The sequence below is a fragment of the Balaenoptera borealis genome, assembly GCF_965194805.1.
Source record: "Balaenoptera borealis genome assembly, contig: HAP1_SCAFFOLD_877, whole genome shotgun sequence".
Lineage (NCBI taxonomy): Eukaryota > Metazoa > Chordata > Mammalia > Artiodactyla > Balaenopteridae > Balaenoptera > Balaenoptera borealis.
In genome coordinates this window covers 122,773-145,763 of record NW_028123326.1, presented here as the reverse complement: position 1 = coordinate 145,763, position 22,991 = coordinate 122,773, and the positions used below count along the sequence as shown (strand labels likewise).

At 35.3% G+C, this 22,991-nt stretch overlaps 1 long non-coding RNA gene across 24 annotated transcripts in view; it reads right to left on the bottom strand.

The window, feature by feature from the left end:
- LOC309621689 overlaps positions 1-22,991 on the bottom strand; it is a 277,714-nt gene that overhangs the window by 166,441 nt on the left and 88,282 nt on the right. Inside the window, exons 5-6 of one of the 24 annotated variants that reach the window (XR_014240160.1) lie at positions 6,246-6,406; positions 542-5,901 (exon numbers count right to left, since the gene is read on the bottom strand). The exons of 20 other annotated variants lie outside the window; for them this stretch is intronic. This is a non-coding gene — a long non-coding RNA (uncharacterized lncRNA). Of the gene's footprint in view, positions 1-541; positions 5,902-6,245; positions 6,407-22,991 lie in introns of those variants that run through there. 3 more of the 24 variants (XR_014240181.1, XR_014240182.1, XR_014240183.1) reach the window with 3 other exon arrangements.

The window sequence follows — 22,991 nt, the reverse complement described above, 5'->3', positions numbered from 1 at the left end:
TAGATAATTTTATATAGGTAGAAGTGTATAAAAACACACACATGTATATATATGTATATATACAAAAAATAAAATATATGAGTGTGTATGTATAAAATATACACAAAAACATGTTTACGTGGGTATATATGTATAAGCTATATATGATATATCTACATTATATAGATATAAGACAGCCCCCAACAACAAGAAAATTTCTCAAAGTCAAAATGTCAGTAGTGCCTGTTTTACACTTTTAAAAATATAAAGATCCCATAACTCATTAAACATATAAGAATTTTTTTGGTAAGAATTCTATGCTTAGAATGAAGACATTTTAAGATTTTTTTCTGTTTTAAAGACTTATACTTTTGTAATTCCAAAAAACTAGGGCTGAGAGTGAGTAAAAGGATTAGGGAAGTTCATATATACATGATAGAACCAAAACCTAGGATGTATATGAAATTTGCCAGACTTGAGGAAAGAAACTATGATCAGAAATATAGTAGTTATCTATTGCTACCTAACACATTTCAGAAAACTTAGCAGCTAAAAACAGTACCATGTATTATCTCACAGTTTCAGTGGTCAAGTGGTCCAAACTGAGCTTAGCTGGTCCACTGCTTCAAGGTCTCTCACACGGTTGAAATAAAGTTTTTGGCCAGGGTTATGTTCTCATTTGAGGCTTAAATGGAAAAGAATCTGCTTCCAAGCTCATGTGGTCGTTGGCCACATTCAGTCCCTTGTGGGTTGTTAGCTTCAGGGCTTCAGCTTCTTGGGGGCTGTCAGCCAGAGGTCACCCCTAATCCCTAGCCACCTGTTGGAAATAGGCTGCACTCTTTTCCAGTTTTTTTTGCCAGTGGTCCTCCCCAACATGGCTTCTTGCTTCATTAAAGCATGCAAGGCTAGCAGGCAACCTAAATAGTCTGTTACACAAGCTGTCGTGTTTATAATAATATCACATAGACATGGATTGGCATCTCATCACATTTGACATATCCTTTTGGTTAAAAGCAAGTCAAAGATCTCACCTATGCTCAAATGGAGGAGATTACACAAGAGCATGAATACCAGGATGCAGAGACCATGAGGGGTCATCTTAAAACTTACTCCCTGCAGTAGGTAAAGGAAGTAATTTATGCAGAGACTCTCCTGTGTTATCACTTGCTGGAATCTGAATGTCACAGACAGGAGGTAGGAAATAAAGAATACTGACCTCAGATGAAATCAGCAGAACTGCACACAATGAGTTAATTGTAAGGAAGAGGAGATTTCTAGTATCAGCTGAGGATTATGTATTGCATGGTACAGTGAATAAGGTAGCCTCTAAAATAACACTTAGAGTCATTAATTCCATAAACAAACCAAGGTTTACATCAATAAGAAGTCTAAGTGTTTTTAGACTAACTGTTATAATAGAACATATGTTACCATTTACCTGTATTAAGTACATTTTAAATCATTTTAAAATCTATGATATTGGAATTTTTTAAGATTTAAAAATGCTCAAAATAGAAATTGTTTATGAAATACTCTTTTCCTCTCCTTAAAGAACTAAACCTGAGGGATTGAGTAAATACACTTGGAACTACTAGGGAAAAAAATCATATTGACTTAATTGGATATACATATGTGTGTGTGTGTGTAATTTCTACTATTAATATGGTGTTCTGAAAAGTTGAACATAAAAAAAGACAAAGCAAGAAAAAATGGCAAGGGTGATGGGAAAGAGCAGGGTGATGGGAAGAAGCAGGTAAGAAAATGTATAGTCCATAAAAACCATATTGTAAAATTTTATAAAATCAGGAAAGTATATTTTACTTATATTTAAATAAGAACTCATTATGATAAAGCTTTAGGAAGTACTTAGTATTGTTTCTGCCAGGCTTTTTGTCAATACTCTTCTGTGTCTCACCAGGATCTTATTAGTTTACATTACCTAAGATTATTGCGTATTTATGACTAATAATGAGTAATCATGCATTCTTAATGGAATTGTGATTATCTTTGTGTTTCCTTTCCTACACTCTTCACATTTAATTATTCACATCTAATTGTATCTAATAATTCTCCAGCCTCTTGTTTTGCCATTTAAAATCTATATGATAGAGAAAACAGTAGAGCTAATAAATCTCAAATATATATTTTCAGCCCTGATTTCTGATTCTTCTTTAAAGGAACTTCATTTTCATTTCTACTATGTCTTTTGGAAATATCTCAGAGGTATGTGAAACCCCACATGTCTGTAGTGGACCTAGCTTGTTGCTGTCAAGCTATGAACCATTCCTCTGCTCCAATGGTCTCTATTTTAATAAAAAGTATCAAAATCCACCAAATTTTTGAAGCCAGAAAGCTTGAGGTCTTCTTGACTCGTCCCACTTCATGCTTTGGACATCCAATCACTCATTTTCTTTTGAATCGTCAACTAGTCTGTATCCTGATTGGATGCTGATGCCTCCATACCTATATCTGCAACCCTAAGATTTTTTGTAAAACTTTAACATTTTATTATACTTTCTATAATTGCTCCTTGGATGTTTAATAAGCAAATCACTCTTCAAATGCCCAAATCAGACTTGCACTCACCTTCCACACACCTACCTATTCCTCACCAGCCTTCTACTTCTTAGTAGGTAGCCTTATCATCCACTCAGTTGCTCAAACTAAAAATCTAAACGTGATCTGTTGATTTGTGTTTGTTTTATTCCTTCACATCTAATATGCAGTTATTCAATAAATCCTAGGAGATATTCCAGATAGGAGGACTGTACCACCTCTACTGCTAAAATGCTAGTCTGTGCCACAGTACACTTGCCTCTGGACTACAGCAACAAATTTCTGAATCATCTTTCTGTAGCCAGGCTGAAGAGAATGCAGATTTTAAATCTCGATTTAAAAGAAGTAAATAATCTGACTCATTGCTATTTATTGGGGCTCAGTTGCCACGCCTTTTCATTCTATCCCTCTGTCTCAGCCACATTTGCTATGGTATGATGCATAATCGACCCCAAATAGGCCTCTCTTGATCCCCATAACTGTGAATGTTACCCTACATGAAAAAAATAACTCTGTAGCTGTGATTAAGTTGAGGATCTTGAGATGGGAAGATTATTCTGGATTATCCAAATGGGCCATAAATGCAGTCACAAATGCCCTTTATAAAACGGAGGCGGAAGCAGATTAGACTCAGAAGAGAAGGTGCAATATGATTGTGGAGGCAAAAACTAGAGTGCTGTGGCAACAAGCCAAGGAACGCTGGCCGCCGTCAGAGCTGGAAGAGGCCAGGGCAAGGGCAAGAAACAGACTCTGGCTTACAGCCTCTGGAGGGAGGGCAGCCCACTTGGCATCCTGATTTTAGCCCAGTGACTTTGGATTTCCAGCCTTCAGAACTACGAGAGAATACATTTCTGTTGTTTTAAAACATTGTTTGTGATCATTTGTTACAGCATCCATAGGGAACTAATATCCTTACTTTCTTCTGTGTCTGTTTCATACAGTTTGCATTTACTGATTTTTGTTTTGTTTTGTTTTGTTCAACCATGTTCTTAGATTATTAGATCTCATAAGCTTATAAATTTAAAATGATTGCAACAGAAATAAGTTCGTTCTTTTCACTAGTCAATGATTTTCAAATGCATACACTAGTCAAGATGACCCTGCATCTGGGAACAACTTGCAAGTTTAACGAAACCTCCAGATGACCCCACATTCACCCATGCTGTAGACCATGATGGTTTGGGTAGTTATAAATAGAATAACCTCTGAAGACCTAGTTTGGTAGATATTAATATTAATATTTAATGTTACTGTTGAACTTCTTTGCCCAAACCTCCAGGTTTGGGCTGTTTCTGCTTCTACTGCATTCTGAATACCAACAGGTTGTTGTTCCTTACCTAACTACCTTATAAGGATGGCTTTTATTCTTTACCCCAGGTCTCCAGCTGCTTTGCTTAGGTACCCAATTCTTTAATATCTTTTTAAAGTGAACTAAACATAGTTGGAGGGCAGAAGACTAATTTTATATATCTCTTGTATCCCACAAAGAAATCCAGGCCTGTGTACACAAGGGCCATGAAAGAAAATAACTGAAGTAAAACACCATTGAATTGTATCTTCCCTTAGTATTTACATACCACTACCATTCTTTCAATTCCCTCCAATCATCACCAACCTCTTAACTTCCCTTCTACTTCCCTCCATTTTGACATCTCTTCCAAGAGGTTAATATGTGCAAATATCTGTGCCCTTGTTTTCTAACCTTACCCAAATGTATATAAAACTTCCCTTCCAAGAGGACAATATCACACACACAAAAATAGAAAGCCAGATATTTACATCCTGAGAATGTGATGGGGGCAAGTGTTATTCATTTAAAACATAGCTAACAAAAACAAGTCTACTATAAGAACAAGAATTTTTTTTAAAGGTACTCAAATATGTCTCAAATTTTAATAAGATCCTCTATACACACATTTATCTGCTACTGAAAATTTTTATTACAATTCAACACGCTGCTCTAACAGTGCTCTGGCCAAGCCACCCAACATTTTCTTTACATTCCTTCCACACAAGTTAATTTGTTTCAAATTCTCAGTATTGGGTTTCATTTTACAGGGACTTCAGGCTTCTAAAACAGGCAGTACCTAAGACCTACTAGTGCTTCTTTGTGTCAGATCAAAGTGGAACTAAAGTATATTCAAGTCATTCAGATGCAAGTTACATAGATTCCTTATAAGTTACTTGTATTAAGGTAGAAAAGAGATGCAAGAAAAAAAGACATCACAGAACTTATAATATAGGTCATCAAAATATTGGTACCCAATCTGCCCTAGTGTAGAGTAGCTTTCCCAAGCTGCTTCATAATGATCCTAAAATTACTAGCAGGAAAAAATAGTACAAGAATAAAGTTTATGGCTCATCCGACCCTGTATCATAACTACTGTCATAACTGTTGTTGTAATTATTCTCATAATTATCCTCAGAAGGATCTCTATGATACAGGCAATAATGACAGCTACATCTAAATCTTTCCATTCTCGATTGAGTCTCAACATCCTTCTGCTGAGGTTCTCTTTGAGACTCAGACAGAGGAAGTCATTTGCCATAGCAATTTTTAATATATTGAATCACCCTTTCCATCCTTTCTCTCCAAGCAATTAACAATGTCCTCCCCCCTCTCCTCCTGTAGATTAAGTCTCCGTCCAGTCTGTTGAGGTGAATATTCTGGTAGAGTGGATAGCAACTTGCTACTAGGGTTGAGAGTCAAGTTACTGAGGTTCTTTATGAACACTGCAGAGATAGATTGAGAGGCAGCTAGAATTGCCTGGGAATTTTCATCGATGGACATTTGAGGAGACTCCAGGGTCCAGGTTGGGTTAACTTCTGATGAATCCATTGGAGTCTAGTCACAGCTTGAAGCTCCTCCTAGATTTTTGGATTCTAGTGGAAGGTGATGGTTTAGACTCAAACTGCTACAAAGTAGCCTGGAAGAACTATAGAGCCAAGAAACAGCGAGAAAAATTCAAGCTCTGACACACCGTGGTGAGGGAAAAATCCCTGCATTTACTGTTAGTTTGACTTAGAATGCTCTTCATCCAGGTCTAATCATAGATGGATTGTCTCACCATTTAGTTAATTAACAGCTCAAAAATTTCCTTTCAGAAAAGTTTTCTCTAGTCATCCTGGATAAGTAACATCTGTCTTCCAACTACCTTCAGTCACGGGAATCATGAGGCTTTCCCTTTTCTTTTCGAGTTATGGCACACCAGAATGTATTTTTTTGTTTGTTTTTTGCTTTTTAAAATTTCTTTCTTCTTTCTTTCTTTCTTTCTTTCTTTCTTTCTTTCTTTCTTTCTTTCTTTCTTTCTTTCTTTCTTAACGTCTTTATTGGAGTATAATTGCTTTACAATGGTGTGTTAGTTTCTGCTGTATAACAAAGTGAATCAGCTATACATAAACATATGTCCCCATATCTCCTTCCTCTTGCGTCTCCCTCTCACCCTCCCTATCCCACCCCTCTAGGTGGTCACAAAGCACCAAACTGATCTCCCTGTGCTATGCGGCTGCTTCCCACTAGCTATCTATTTTACATTTGGTAGTGTATATATGTCCATGCCACCCTCTTACTTCGTCCTAGCTTACCCTTACCCTGAGCAAAGCCAATCTTTAGGGGAAAGAAAACAACAGGAAATATGCATGGACCTATTTCTTCTCTTTATTCAATAGCATAAACTGAGGACAATATTTTAGGAAGTAAATTTACGTACCTCAAGGAATTTTAAAAAGCTAAAACTGTAGACCATATAGGTCTTAACATTCTCTTGGCAGACACTGAATACATAGCAAATAAGATACATTCTGTGCCTACTTGCTTTTCCACTTCTCAAAGCCACCATCCTCTGTTTTGGTGACGTGAGCAGGATGAATTCTGTAAAATAAGGTTCATACATGCGTTATAACACACAAAGAAACAAAAAACCATTGGCAACATTTCAGTATATCATACCAAAACATGCTACCCAGAAATATAACTTTTATTTAGAAACTTCCCACATAGGAACTATGGCAGCAACTTACTCAATAGACCTTCTTGTCTGATCCAAAAGTGCTTGTACCTACATTGTGACTTCAGTAACGGACTGTAATGAATTTTCCCCAAACAACCATTGTGTAACTGTTTCCACATCTTCATAAGAAATTCGTCTTTAAGGAGGAAGTAGGAATTCAATATTTAAGACATTTGGAAGGAGAGAGTCAATAAAGTGACAAAGATGAGATGGATGGTAAGAGGAAAGTAGTGCTTGTGCAGCGTTGCATAACAGCTTATTGAGAAGGGCTTTTAAAAGGTTATTATTCTATTCTACTGAAAGTATTGATATTAAGAAACCATTTTTTTAACTGAAAATTTTTAACTCCCAATTTTTTCCTGTGTGCAGGTTTCTTCAATTTCTCAACACTGAAATTGTATACTGTGAAGTTTTTGCACTCGCTCAGCAGTTCTGTGACTTGGAAATGATCTACTTGAAAAATGCTGGAGGGCTGTTTTAGTGGGAGAGTGGGAGGAGACCCTTCACGCTCACCACTATACAGGTGCAGTGTTGTTAGGAGAGGATTTTTTACCATCTTTATATGGGTGTAAATGGCCAGAAAAGCAGGTCTGAGCAGAATTTATTCTCTAAATGGAAGTAAAGATGAGCAGGGAGTCCCAAGTGAGAGCCAAGATAATTCAACCCGGCAGATATATGACTGCAGGTTGTTTATAAATAAAAAGCAAGTTCAATCAATTGGAAATGTGAACATTACCAAAAAAAAATCACGTATGTTCATTTATTGGCTTATTTGACTAATTCTGCTGAATGCAACCAATCTCCTCTTGTAGCTGACACCAACAATCTACCTCCTGCAAATTCCCTGCTGACTCCATTCATGCTCCAACACCCCAACAACCACTTTCAACCTCCCCGCCGCAAGGATGCCCTCCTTTCTCCCTATGACGCTGGACATCACACCCATTAGGTCAGCTTTCCAGGCAGAATCCTCCTTACTCAACTTGAACTCTAAACTCTTACTAGGCTGCTGGAGATTCTCATCCCTCCTTTTCATGCAGATACTTACCTACTTTGCTCAGTCACCCATAGTAGTTTTTGAACTAAATTGTTTCAGAAGGAAAGGAAAGGGAATGATGAAGAGGAGTAGATAAAAATCAAGATTTTGATTTTTGAGCTTCAAAAGTGTTCTTGATTTTTAGATGACTAAAAAGTGGTAATAGCTAGCTGTAAGAACAAAGCAGTTGCAATCATTGGAACTAGGCTGACATATGTAAATATTAGGTATTCATTCTTCATTTAATTGATTGCACATGTGTTGACATTTTGTTTTCTGTTTAATGATTTGTTTTATTGATGACTATTCCCATGATTAATTACATAGGCTATTTATGCCAGTGGGAACTCCTGGCATCCAGGGTGGAGGGTAAAAAATTTGATCAGTTAATGGAATGTACATATAACCTTAAGTCAACAATATTAATCAGAGTAACACAGGATCAAGAAAAGAAATATTATTTAGTAGTAGACTGAGGGGACAAAAGAGTCAGACAAAGAGTCATATAGGCAAGCATATACTGGCAAAAAATAAAGAAGATATCCTATAGAAGTTTTCCAAGACATATATGAGCAATGGGAGGGAGAGAGAAAGAGGAAGAGAGAGAGAGAGAGAGAGAGAGAGAGAGAGAAACAAGAGAGATAGAAGGACACTCATTCTTTATGGCCATTCCTTTATCTCAATTCAGTCTAAGAATTCCTAGTTGTCAATACTTGCCAGAATAAGAAAGTTAGAAAAGTAATGCTATTTAAAATCTTTTATATGTATATATATGTATATATATACAAAATAAACTCCATGAATCTTTTAATGATCTCATGAACCAAGTGAATGGTGAATTTCTATTTTCATGTTAAAGAATCACTATCAGTTTTAACTCTTCAATGTTCTTCTGGACTGAGTTGTCACAAGAATAGGTATTATCATTCAAATGTTCTAAAATCATTAACACTTTTATTTGTATGTCATTCTAGCTAAGGAATGCACTGGTTTTATCTGGGATTTTTTTTGTTTGGTTGTTTTTAAAACTCATTTCAATATTATAAATATGTGCAATATGAACATGGCCTATTAAGTAACCACATCATTTAAATTTGAAGAAATCTTAGGGGGCACATTCAAGATGGTGGAGGAGTAAGACGTGGAGATCACCTTCCTCCCCACAAATACTTCAAAACTATATCTACATGACGAACAACCCCTACAGAACACCTACTGAATGCTGAAAGAAGACCTCAGACTTCCCAAAAGTATAATTTGTAGCGCTTGTTATCATTGGTGGATTTGTTTTATGGTTTGGTTGCTATCTTCTTTCTTTCTCTCTTTCTTTTTTAAATTTCTTTTTCTATTTTTCTTTCCTTCTTTCTTTCTTTCTTTCCTTCCTCCTTCCTTCCTCCCGTTCTTTCTTTCTTTCTTTTCTTTCTTTTTTTCTTCCTTCCTTCCTTTCTTTTCTTTCTTCCTTCCTTTCTTTTCTCTTTCTTTCCTTTCTTTCTTCCTTCCTTTCTTCTTTCTTTCTTTCTTTTCTCTTTCTTTCCTTTCTTTCTTTCTTTCTTTCTTTCTTTCTTTCTTTCTTTCTTTCCATCTTTCTTTCTTTTCTCCTGTTTCTTCTGAGCTGTGTGGCTGACAGGGCCTTGGAACTCCGTCCAGGTGTCAGGCCTGAGCCTCAGAGTTGGGGGAGCTAAGATCAGGACATTGGTCCACCAAAGAGCTCCAGGCCCCATGTAATAGCAAATGGGGAAAGCTCTCCCAGAGATCTCCATCTCAATGCTAAGACCCACATCCACTAAACAACCAGCAAGCTACGGTGCTGGACACACTATGCCAAATAACTAGCAAGACAGAAACACAAACCCAACCATGAGCAGAGAGGCTGCCTAAAATCATAATAAGTTCACAGACACCCCCAAAAAACACCATCGGACATGGTCCTGCCCACCAGAAAGACAAGATGCAGCCTCATCCACCAGGACACAGGCACCAGTTCGCTCACCAGGAAGCCTACACAACCCACTGAACCAACCTCACCCACTGGGGACAGACACCAAAAACAACGGGAACTACGAACCTGCAGCCTGTGAAACAGAAACCCCAAACACAGTCAGTAGGCAAAATGAGAAGACAGAGAAATGCACAGCAGATGAAGGAGCAAGGTAAAAACCCACCAGACCAAACAAATGAAGAGGAAATACGCAGCCTACCTGAAAAAGAATTCAGAGTAATGATAGTAAAGATGATCCAAAATCTTGGGAATAGAATGGAGAAAATACAAGAAACGTTTAACATAGACCTAGAAGAACTAAAGAGCAAACAACCAATGATGAACACCACAATAAATGAAATTAAAAATTCTCTAGAAGGAATCAATAGCAGAAAAACTGAGGCAGAAGAATGAATAAGTGACCAGGAACACAAAAGAGTGGAAATAACTACCACAGAGCAGAATAAAGAAAAAAGAATGAAAAGAATTGAGAACAATCTCAGAGACCTCTGGGACAACATTAAATGCACCAACATTCAAATTATAGGGGCACCAGAGGAAGAAGAGAAAAAAAAGTGACTGAGAAAATGTTTGAAGAGATTATAGTTGAAAACTTCCCTAATATGGGGAAGGAAATACTCACTTAAGTCCAGTAAGTGCAGAGAGTCCCATACAGGATAAATCCAAGGAGAAACATGCCAAGACACATATTAATCAAACTATCAAAAATTAAGTACAAGGAAAAAATATTAAAAGCAGAAGGGAAAAGCAACAAATAACATAAAAGGGAATCCCCATTAGGTTAACAGCTGATCTTTCAGAAGAAACTATGCAAGCCAGAAGGGAGTGGCAGGACATATTTAAAGTGATGCAAGGGAAACAAACTACAACCAAGATTACTCTACCCAGCAAGGATCTCATTCAGATTCAATGGGAAATAAAAACCTTTACAAATAAGGAAAAGGTAAGGGAATTCAGCACCACTAAACCAGCTCTACAACAAATGCTAAAGGAATCTCTATAGGCAGGAAACACAAGAGAAGGAAAAGACTTACAATAACAAACCCAAAACAATTAAGAAAATAGTAATAGGAACATACATATCAATAACTACCTTAAATGTAAAGGGATTGAATGTTCCAATCAAAAGACACAGACTTGCTGAATGGATACAAAAACAAGACCCATACATATGCTGTCTACAAGAGACCCACTTCAGAACTAGGGACACATACAGACTGAAAGTGAAGGGATGGGAAAAGATACTCCATGTAAATGGAAATCAAAAGAAAGCTGGAGTAGCCATTCTCATACCAGACAAAATAGACTTTAAAATAAAGACTATTACAAGAGACAAATACAGACAACATAATGATCAAGGGATCAATCCAAGATGAAGATATAACAACTGTAAAGATTTACGCACCCAACATAGGAGCACATCAATACATAAGGCAAATATTAACAGCCATATAAGGGGAAATCGACAGTAACACAATCATAGTAGGGGACTTTAACATCCCACTTTCACCAATGGACAGACCCTCCAAAATGAAAATAAATAAGGACACACAAGCTTTAAATGATAAATTAAACATGAAGTTAACTGATATTTACAGAACATTCCATCCAAAAACAGCAGGTTACACTTTCTTCTTAAGTGCTCATGAAACATTCTCCATATCTTGGATTGCAAATCAAGCCTTGGTAAATTAAAGAAACTGAAATCGTATCAGATATCTTTTCTGACCACAACGCTATGAGACTAGATATCAATTACAGGAAAAAATCTGTAAAAACTACAAACACATGGAGGTTAAACAATGCACTAGTAGATAACTAAGAGATCACTGAAGAACTTAAGGAGGAGATCAAAAAATACCTAGGAACAAATGACGATGAAAACACAATGACCCAAAACCTATGGGATACAGCAAAAGCAGTTCTAAGAGGGAAGTTTATAGCAATACAATCCTACCTCAAGAAACAAGAAACATCTCAAATAAACAACCTAAACTTACACATAAAGCAATTAGAGAAAGAAGAACAAAAAAACCCCAAAGTTAGCAGAAGGAAAGAAATCATAAAGATCAGATCAGAAATAAATGAAAAAGAAATGAAGGAAACAATAACAAAGATCAATAAAACTACAAGTTGTTTCTTTGAGAAGATAAACAAAATTGATAAATCATTAGCCAGACTCATCAAGAAAAAAAGGGAGAAGACTCAAATCAATAGAATCAGAAGTGAAAAAGGAGAAGTATCAACTGACACTGCAGACACACAAAAGATCATGAGAGATTACTACAAGCAACTATATGCCAAAAAAATGGACAACCTGGAAGAAATGGACACATTCTTAGAAAAGCACAACTTCCGAGACTGTACCTGGAAGTAATAGAAAATATGAACAGACCAATCACAAGCACTGAAATTGAAACTGTGATTAAGAATCTTCCAACAAACAAAAAGCCAAGGACCAGATGGCTTCACAGGCAAATTCTATCAAACATTTAGAGAAGAGCTAACACCTATCATTCTCAAATTCTTCGAAAATATAGCAGAGGGAGGAACATTCCCAAACTCATTCTATGAGGTCACCATCACCCTGATACCAAAACCAGACAAAGATGACACAAAACAAGAAAACTACAGGCCAATATCACTGATGAACATAGATGCAAATATCCTCAACTAAATACTAGCAAACAGAATCCAACAGCACATTAAAAGGATCATACACCATGATCAAGTGGGCTTTATCCCAGGAATGCAAGGATTCTTCAATATACTCAAATCAATCAATGTGATAAACCATATTGACAAACTGAAGGAGAAAAACCATATGAGCATCTCAGTAGATGCAGAAAGAGCTGTCGAAAAAATTCAACAACCATTTATGGTAAAAACCCTCCAGAAAGTAGGCATAGAGGGAACTTACCTCAGCCATATATGACAAAACCACAGCCAACATCATTCTCAATGGTGAAAAACTGAAACCATTTCCACTGAGATCAGGAACAAGACAAGGTTGCCCACTCACACCACTATTATTCAACATAGTTTTGGAAGTTTTAGCCACAGCAATCAGAGAAGAAAAAGAAATAAAAGGAATCCAAACTGGAAAAGAAGAAGTAAAACTGTCACTGTTTGCAGATGACATGATACTATACATAGATAATCCTAAAGATGCTACCAGAAAACTACTAGAGCTAATCAATGAATTTGGTAAAGTAACAGGATACAAACTTAATGCAGAGAAATCTCTTGCATTCCTATACACTAATGATGAAAAATCTAAAAGAGAAATTAAGGAAACACACCCATTTACCACTGCAACAAAATGAATAAAATACCTAGGAATAAATCTACCTAAGGAGACAAAAGACCTGTATGCAGAAAACTATAAGACACCGATGAAAGAAATTAAAGATGATACAAACAAACAGATGGAGAGATATACCATGTTCTTGAATTGGAAGAATCAACATTGTGACAATGACTATACTACCCAAAGCAATCTACAGATTCAACGCAATCCCTATGAAACTACCAATAGCATTTTTCACAGAACTAGAACAAAAAATTTCACAATTTGTACGGAATCACAAAAGACCCTGAACAGCCAAAGAAATCTTGAGAAAGAAAAACAGAGCTGGAGGAATCAGGCTTTCAGACTTCAGACTATACTACAAACCTACAGTATGGTACTGGCACAAAAACAGAAATATAGATCAATGGAACAGGATAGAAAGCCCAGAGGTAAACCCACACACATATGGTCACCTTATTTTTGATAAAGGAGGCAAGAATATACAGTGTAGAAAAGACAGCCTCTTCAATAAGTGGTGCTGGGAAAAGTGGACAGCTACGTGTAAAAGAATGAAATTAGAACACTCCCTAACACCATACACAAAAATAAACTCAAAATGGATTAAAGACCTAAATGTAAGGCCAGACATGATTAAACTCTTAGAGGAAAACATAGGCAGAACACTCTATGACATAAATTACAGCAAGATCCTTTTTGACCCACCTCCTAGAGAAATGGAAATAAGAACAAAAATAAACAAATGGGACCTAATGAAACTTAAAGCTTTTGCACAGCAAAGGAAACCATAAACAAGACGAAAAGACCACCCTCATAATGGGAGAAAATATTTGCAAATGAAGCAACTGACAAAGGGTTAATTTCAAAATATACAAGCAGCTCATGCAGCTCAATATCAAAAAAACAAAGAACCCAATCCAAAAATGGGCAAAAGACCTAAATAGACATTTCTCCAAAGAAGGTATACAGATTGCCAACAAACTCATGAAAGGATGCTCAACATCACTAATCATTAGAGAAATGTAAATCAAAACTACAATGAGGTATCACCTCACACTTGTCAGAATGGCCATCATCAAAAATTCTACAAACAATAAATGCTGGAGAGGGTGTGGAGAAAAGGGAACCCTCTTGCACTGTTGGTGGGAATTAAACTGATACAGCCACTATGGAGAAGAGTATGGATGTTCCTCAAAAAACTAAAAAAAAACTACCATATGATGCAGCAATCCCACTACTGGGCAAATGCCCTGAGAAAACCATAATTCAAAAAGAGTCATGTACCACAATGTTCATTGGAGCTCTACTTACAATAGTCAGGACATGGAAGCAACTTAAGTGTCCATTGACAGATGAATGGATAAAGAAGATGTGGCACATATCTGCAATGGAATATTACTCAGCCATAAAAAGAAACGAAATTGAGTTATTTTTAGTGAGTTCGATGGACCTAGAGACTGTCATACAGAGTGAAGTATGTGAGAGAGAAAAACAAATACCATATGCTAACACATATGTATAGAATCTAAAAAAAAATAAAAAATAGTTCTGAATAACCTAGGAGCAGGACAGGAATAAAGACGCAGACATAGAGAATGGACTTGAGGACACAGGGAGGGGGAAGGTTAAGCTGGGATGAAGTGAGAGAGTGGCATGGACATATATACACTACCAAATGTAAAATAGATAGCTAGTAGGAAACAGCCGCATAGCACAGGGAGATCAGCTCATTGCTTTGTGTCCACCTAGAGTGGTGGGATAGGGTGTCTGGGAGAAAGATGCAAGAGGGAGGAGATATTGGGATGTATATATATGTATAGCTGATTCACTTTTTTACACAGCAGAAACTAACACACCATTGTAAAGCAATTATACTCCAATAAAGATGTTAAAATAAATAAATAAATAAATAAATTTGAAGAAATTTTAAATTATTTTTATATTCCTGAGATTAGTGGGCTTTTTCTGGTTGGTGAATATTATGTTTCATTCATTTTATTTTTCAAAGTAGAGGAGACTGTATCTATTCTCTAGAGTTGTCTTGATCTATAACTGAAATTTTAATCCAAATTTCCAATAAAAAGAGTAAATAGATATTTGTTGGATGATCTTTTTTAATTGGCATGACACTCAGGGAATAATTTAATATTTGTTTCCTTTTATTAAAATCATCATTGCTTTAAAATAGCACTATCAGTTATTGCAACTCTATAATATGACTAAATATAATAACAAATAATTGATATTACTGGGCTTACCTCTAACAGAGAACATAATACATGAAAATAAACCCACGAATAAAAGTCATATAATATGTATATCAGACTCAGGCATGACATTAAATAGCAATGTTTTAGAATAACTGGTCATTAATTTCCTTCTATGAGGAATTAAATAGTTGAAATGAGATATCCCCAAGACTCCTTCATCTCTAAAATTCTTTCATTCCTTTCCTACTTACTAATTTTCTCTTCTTCCATCTCTTTTCATTAACTCAAGCTTCTTCTATCCATCACATAAAATACAACCCTATTTTTCTGCTTATATTTAGAATCTGACTCTAGTTTTCTCAACACTGTTTACTGAAATTACTTTTTGCTATTAATGTTTGTGTGTGTGAGTGTGTAAAAATGAAAACAGAATAAACTGTCCATTACTTGATGTTTTACTTATTGCCACAATAATTCTGCATAACGTACCACCTCTCAAATTCACTAGCTTCCCTCTGGCTGCTGGATGACCCCAAGATCTCCAGCTACATCAGTGAATAGAGTCACTTAATCAGATGTATCTTTCAATGTGAGCACTTGCTGCAGAGGTGAAATGAGGTCCCACACTTTCAGCTTCTGGTCCAGCATATAAGAATCTTCGTCTGCTCTACATGTCTCTCATCCTCGTTGGACAGGTAGGCTAGCAGGGCAGGTGCTTTTCACACTAATAGCAGAAGGGAAAGAGCTAAAGACACACCACATAAGTACATTTCATGCCTTTGTTGCATGACAAATGCTAATATCCCATCAGCCAAAGCAAGACATGCCAGGCTAAAGTGTGAGTGGTAGGAAAGTAAACTCCACCTTTACTACTTCATTAGTAGACTGGGAGGAACTGGGAAGCTTCATGTGGAAAAAATCTGATACAGGTTACGTTTGAAAAACTGGGGCTGCTATTTCAAGCTGTCATACTTTCCATGCATTTTGATGTTAGATATATTGCTTTTAAATTTTCATTTACTCAAAACTGAGGCAATTTCCCCTTCATTGACTTCTTGTCATCCCTGTCTACCCCTTAAGCCACTGTGGGCAGAGCTCCTTCTAGTTCTAGAATCAGTAAAACCCTATATTGCAGGCAATTTATATTTTTTACTCAATTTGTAAATACTGTTTGGAAGTCGTTTATTATTGTCTTGAGTTTTGCTCATACTGAGGAGGCCACAGTTCAACCAACCTCTTGTTCCATGGATTGCATCACGCAAATACAGTCTTTCTACTGTTATTTCTGCTGACATATTTGCTGTAGTGCTTAATTATAAGTTTCCTCTTGGGAGGACAATTAGGTGTGAGACCCAGCAAGATGTGTCATTGTTGTCCAACAGAAATTAACCAACAGCTTTTTTTCTGAAAAAATTTGCTTCCTAAGTCTTTTCTGTTAAACTTATGTTTGGTTGATGTACAATATTGTACAAGTTTCAGGTGTACAATATAGTGATTCATATTCACTACATACAATTAGGTTATACTCCATTTATAGTTATTATAAAATATGGGCTATATTCCCTGTGCTGTACCATATTTTCTTGTAGATTAATTATTTTATACATAGTACTTTGTACCTCTTAATCCCCTAACCTCATTTTATCCCCCCCCTATTTCCTCTCCCCACTGGTAACCACTAGTTTGTTTTCTATCTCTGTGAGTCTGTACAAATTATTTTAATGGAATCTGTGGGAGAATATGCAAATTACAAATGTATAATAAATGGACAAATATCAATTCAATCTGAGCTATGAAATTAGACCATACTTGAGCTAAAAAGCAAATAGGAGATTACTATTAATTACTTACTATCAACTATTACTTTTAATATAACTTTTATCCAAATGTAGGTTGGCTTAGAGCAATTAACTAAATAGATGAATTTATTTTTAAATGTCATTTTAGGCTTAATTGAAAGGTATAATACTTATGATCTATGGAACTTGTCCAGAGAATTCACTTCAAACAAAGTGAAGAACTCATTTCAATCACAGTCATAGATCCACCTGCATTTCTAGGTAAGAATGTACCCATATAGTAAAATATTTTACGTACCCACATGCTATAAAATATCCTGTTGTTTTTCCTTTGTTTGCAATAATTACTAATTAGAATTGAATAATTTTTTTGTCCTGTTAAGTGTTATTAGTCTTTTAGCTTCTGGGATTTATCTCATTCTAATCAGTTACTCAAAAGTGGTCCATTGCTTCCTTTCTTTTTCTTTTTGATGTATAGTTGGTTTTTAATAAAAATGGCTTATCTCAGGTAAATAGCATGTAATATCTGAAAAATCAAAATATATTGCAAAAGAAAATCTCAGAAAATTAAAAATACAGTTGGTCAAATTATGTGATGTCAATTTTGATGGCCCCGTGAGTTAAAAAGCTACTGTGAACGTTGGTCCTGTTAATTGAAGTGACCTAAAATTGCATCTGACATTTTGATCTGACAGTGGGTATACAGACATGGAGAAATCTCCATGACTCAGTATGTGAAATTTTTTTCCAAATGTACAGGAAAGATATGTGAAAACCCTAACGTTATGAATATTTATGTGGCGACATTTCCAATATTTGACAGTTGGTTACAGACACTAGATAAGGAAAAGTTTAGAACGCTATTGTTTGGAGGAAGTGCTTATAACTTTGAATCCAGGCAAGTATAGTATGAACGGCAGCTGGGCGGGGGACGAGGCACAAGTCAGACGTGCACAACCTGTCTCAGAACATTGAAATTACATTGAATTGTAAAGAAACAAAACAAAACAAAATTTTTTCTGGCCAAAAAAATATACCCACAAGATGAAACTGCTTTATAGACTCCAAGTGCAAGACTCCAAGTGTAGACTCTAAAGGCTTGACCTGGCAGGTCTCACGGAGGAGAGTTGCTCTCCACATGGCAGGCTTGGTTCTGCGCCAACGCACTGCAGCTTCTGAAGGGGAGTTACACTTAAGACTCAGGCCCACATCCATAGTGGGGGACAGGAAGGAGCCAGACCATGCTATGGCCATGCTTGCACATGGATCTGCCTTCTTAGCCCAACTCCACTCTGAGCCCTTCTCATGTAGGGACCCTCAGCCAATGGCATTTCCAAGCATTTCCCTGTGAGGAGATATTTAACTACTAAAATATTAAATTATTTTTAAACAAATAAAGCTTAATTTCATCTTGATTTTGTCTTGGTAAGTTCTGTTTATCTAGTAATTTTATTTATTTAAGTTTTCAAATATACTATAGAAAGTTAATAATATTCATTAATTTTTTTCATAAGATTTGCAACATTTGCACTTCCCCTTTGTCATGCCTATTTTCATCTGTGCCTTTCATTTGAATTAAAATTGTCATATTTTACAGTTGATTTTTCCCTTGGTCTCCACATTTTCCCTTCAACAGGCACCATCCTAGTTTAACCTGTCTTTATTCACTGCCCTTTCTGCTCTCTGGATCTTCTGTCTCTTCTACCTCAATCCATCTTCCATATTGATTTCAGATTGTCTTACAATGCATTTTTCATCACTTAAACTCCCCTGCTCAAAAACTTTTAGCCACTCCTCATTTTTATTTAAAAAAGAAGTCTCTCAGTCTACTAATTATGAACTTCTATACTAAAGCCTTAGAAGATTTATTCACTCAATAATAATTAATACACACCCATTATATGCCAAGTATGGGGTAGGGTCTGGTAAGCAAAATCATAACAATTCCCTCTTTCATGTCATTTAAATCTAATGAAAAAGTAAAATATCAATCAAACAATCATCAATGCATGTAAAGTTCTGGAGTTGAGAGGTGTTGCAAAGAAGAAGAATTAATTGCATGAGAATGTGAAATAGAAGTAATCAACTTAAGGACATCAGTAATCATTCCTTGAAGGAGCCATGCTTCTACTAATAACTGAAGACCAAATGAACACTTGACGAAACAATAAGGTACAGCTTGGTCCTCCTAGGAAAGAGCAAAGACCCTATGAGGAAGAGAGAGAATGGTAGTGTGGCTGAAGAGGAGCAAGCAATGTGGCAGATGATTTGGGGGAAAAGGAGGGAGCCAGACCATGAAGGGCTGTTGTGGACATATTCAGGAACTTGGTCTTCACTGGTGCACAATTCCAATTGCGTCAATGATCACACTCGTGTTCTGTACAAAGTACTTTATTAGCACTAAAAAAAACAAGCTCAGAAGAAGCCAATGGAGCTACAATAAAGTACTTGGGGCAGGATTCCAGGTAAGAGATGATTGCAGCTTTGACAAAATTATGACGATGCAAAGATTCCTGGAAAGAGGCAAATTATAGTTTAGAGACAGAAATGACAGGACATTATGGATGCTGAGTTTGAGTGAAGTTGAGATTGAGGTTTTTAAAATTTTACGTATCTATTTTATATTTATTAATACTTTTATTCACATCTATGTCATTTTAATATAGGCTTTACTATAATCTTTAACATAGACTTGGTAATAGACCTCATTAAACTGTTTTACTGTATTTCAACCTTACCTTTATAGGTCAACTGGCTCCCAAGCTAATCCCTTACAACATGCATTACCCATTCTACCCATATTTCCTTGTTTAATATCATTCAATACTTCCAAAAATGACATAAGTTCCTGAATGTTGTATGCAAACTTGTTTTACATCATTCATGATTGCCACAATCTTACATTTCCAAATAGATTCTAACTGTCATGTTCTTTGCACAAACTTTTTCTCTGCCTATGGATATTCCCGGAGTGTCCTTTTTTATTGTCAAACAAGCACACTAACATTACAACATCCACTTAATAGGTATCACCTCTATAGTCAACCCTTACTTGAATTTCCAAACATTCTTTCCTTTGCCCTAATTCTGTACCCTTATACATTTTTATATGACATCTGGAATGCATTAGCATTGTTTTTGTTGTTGTCTGTTTCATCAAAAATCTACCTCTCAAACCGAAAAAAAAAGTAATGCCCTGGTTGTACATTATTTGTGTGCTTCTATTTCTAGAAGATGCGCTTGTTAAATAGTAGATTGTAATTAAATGGTTTATTTTTGTGGAACCTGAAAAAACATGCTATGTGTTTGCCAAAAAAAAAAAAAAAGGACTTTACTTATTTGGAAAGTAATATTTTAAAAAGAGAATAGGCAATGTCTGAATTAATTCTTTTTAAGAATTTATTTCTTTTAAGATTTTATATATGTAAGCAAGGATGCATACATTTTCAATGATTTTGATTTACCCTTTACACTCTGATAATAAATCAGTGAGACTAAATTGTCCAATATGATGTATTAGTAGACACTGTTGAAAGTTTTTCTAGAAATTTCAGAAAAAAATATTCAAAATTGCAAAAGCATAGTTGAAGCTACTGCATTCCTTTCATATATTGACTTTATATATTCAGAAAATCAAGGCTTAATTCCTATCCAATGTTTGATAACGCTGCTTCTAGTAGCTTTGCTGACAATAAAATAGATTTTCATAATAAGCAATAGAAATTCATCTGAACACATGTAATAATGTTTGCTTTGCTTGTTTATTAGATTTGCCCTCATTAGAAACTCAGTACTGGTCGCATTTGTATATTCTTTATTTTGTGTCAAAAATATTAGTCAAATCACTTTGGATACCGTGGCTGGAATATTGAAACCATTCCTCAACGTCCATCGTATGGATCGAATAATATATCAGGAAAAAATTCTGCATGTTTTCAGTTCTGTTCTATTCAAAGAATGTGCCTTTGATTGCTAGTGAAGTTATGTGTTTCCATAGTGGAAAGGATGGAATTTGACTTTAGTTTCTACTCTCTTAAGCATTGATATAAGGGAAAACATGTTAAATAAAACTTTTTAAGTATTTCTCATCCCCAAGACACCCACTCTGAGTCTTTCCAGGACATTTAGAAAATCAATGCTCTAAAATTGATATTTCAGCTTTTATTGTCCAATAACCTCTGAAATTGATTCAAGAGTCTAACTCTGCACCATGTAGAGCCATGGGCTTCAGCTCAAGTGATTTTTATGTGATAGGAAATGAGACACAAAACACTTTTGGCTTTGCTTGTTTTGTTGGTTTTTATTTTACTTTTGACCTATCATATAATTGGATTGCATAACTTACTTTTTCAGTGATAACCACATACAAAGTGCTTATTTTGAACTTATAAATTCTCTAGACTTAAAGCAACATTGAATCATCTGGTAGAACCACACACCTTTCCCCTATTTGTGAATTGTTTTCTGCAGCGTTTCCTGAATGATTTGAACATTAAGCCACATTTCAAAGTCTGTCCTAGTAACCTATTACCATGTTTCAGACTTGCTCAAAATATAGGCCACTGAAATAACAACTACTCTGAGGGTGTAATATAATCGTTGTAAGTACTAATTATGGTCACAGTCAGAATGTACATTCATGTTTATTAAGTTAGTTTAATGTAATGTAATTTGTTTTTATTTTTTGCTACAGCTTTTCAAATTTTAGCTTGTGTTTATATCTGCAATATAAAGCTGTTTGGTTATGTTATATAAATTGCCTTAAAAATATGTATATAAGATAATAAAATAGATTTTTAAAAACTCCTGTGTTTTAAAATGATCCTTTTGACCTCTTCTACTCTCTTTGCTATACAGACAGTGAATATAAAATTGTAAGAGGAAAATATCTACTGAACACTTTTTGTTTGTTTTATCCCTCTTTTTAAAATGTGTATGTGACAATATTAGTAAAACTTTGCATGGTAAAAGAAAGCCACTTTAAGATATAAAGTCCAGTTTGTAATTAAACTTGCTATTTAAAATCACTGTTTTTGTTATCTTGTCTTTTTTTCAGGGATCACAAACATAACTATGTTTCAATATGTTATATATTACAATAGATTCCAGTTTACTCTAAATAGAGATTTGATTTCCATTTTTTTAAAAAAATATGTTATTCTTAAGGAAACCCTCAATTGAGAACAAATAAAAGATGTTTTTAAATGCCAACAAAAAATGGGAGAAGAATCTAAAAAAGAGGGGATATATGTATATGCATAACTGATTCACTTTGCTGTAACCTGAAAATAACACAACATTGTAAATCAACTACACTCCAATAAAATTTTTTTAAAAATTGTTGTGATACTATGTGGATCTGAAATTGGAAATAATTTCACAACAAATAATTACATTAGGATGCACATGGTTACTCATGATTAGAAAGTTCACCCATTATTCCCTCGACATCATAAAAATGGTTATTTGTGACTAAATATTATGTGCAGGTCTAGTTCTCCAAGGTCAGAATACTTTTTGCATTACAAATAGTTAGTACGTGGGAGTTGCTAGGTTATGATAGAACTATGGAGTCCATTCTTAAGAAGGAAAATATAAAAAAATCTGCATCTCTAATTAAAAAGTATTAGCTGAATAAGTAAAAAAATGTGTAAATAATAAAACAAAAGTACATAAGTGCTTAATAGTCAGATTGAAAAAAGTCTCAAAAAAGATTATATTTGACAATATTCATCAGTCTATTATTAATCACATATCTTCTTTGTTTGGATTCTCGACATCCAGGGTGAAGTACAAAAAATATCTTGCTATCAAATCTGCCATATTGTGTACTGGATAAAAGCAATAGCTTTGGAGCCAGATCACCTGGGTTAAAACCCCTTCCTTATCACTTAAGATCTTTGTGACTTTGAAAAGTGTCCCAACTGGGCCTCAGTTTCCCCATCTGTAAATGGTGTAGTAAGAGTACACACCTCAAAGGGTCATTGTGAGGATTAAATGGAGTGAATACAGTAGCATTATGAACATAGAAAGCATTATATGTTTTAGCTATTTGTAACTTACTAAAGCCTTTTAGTTTAATCAATCATCTG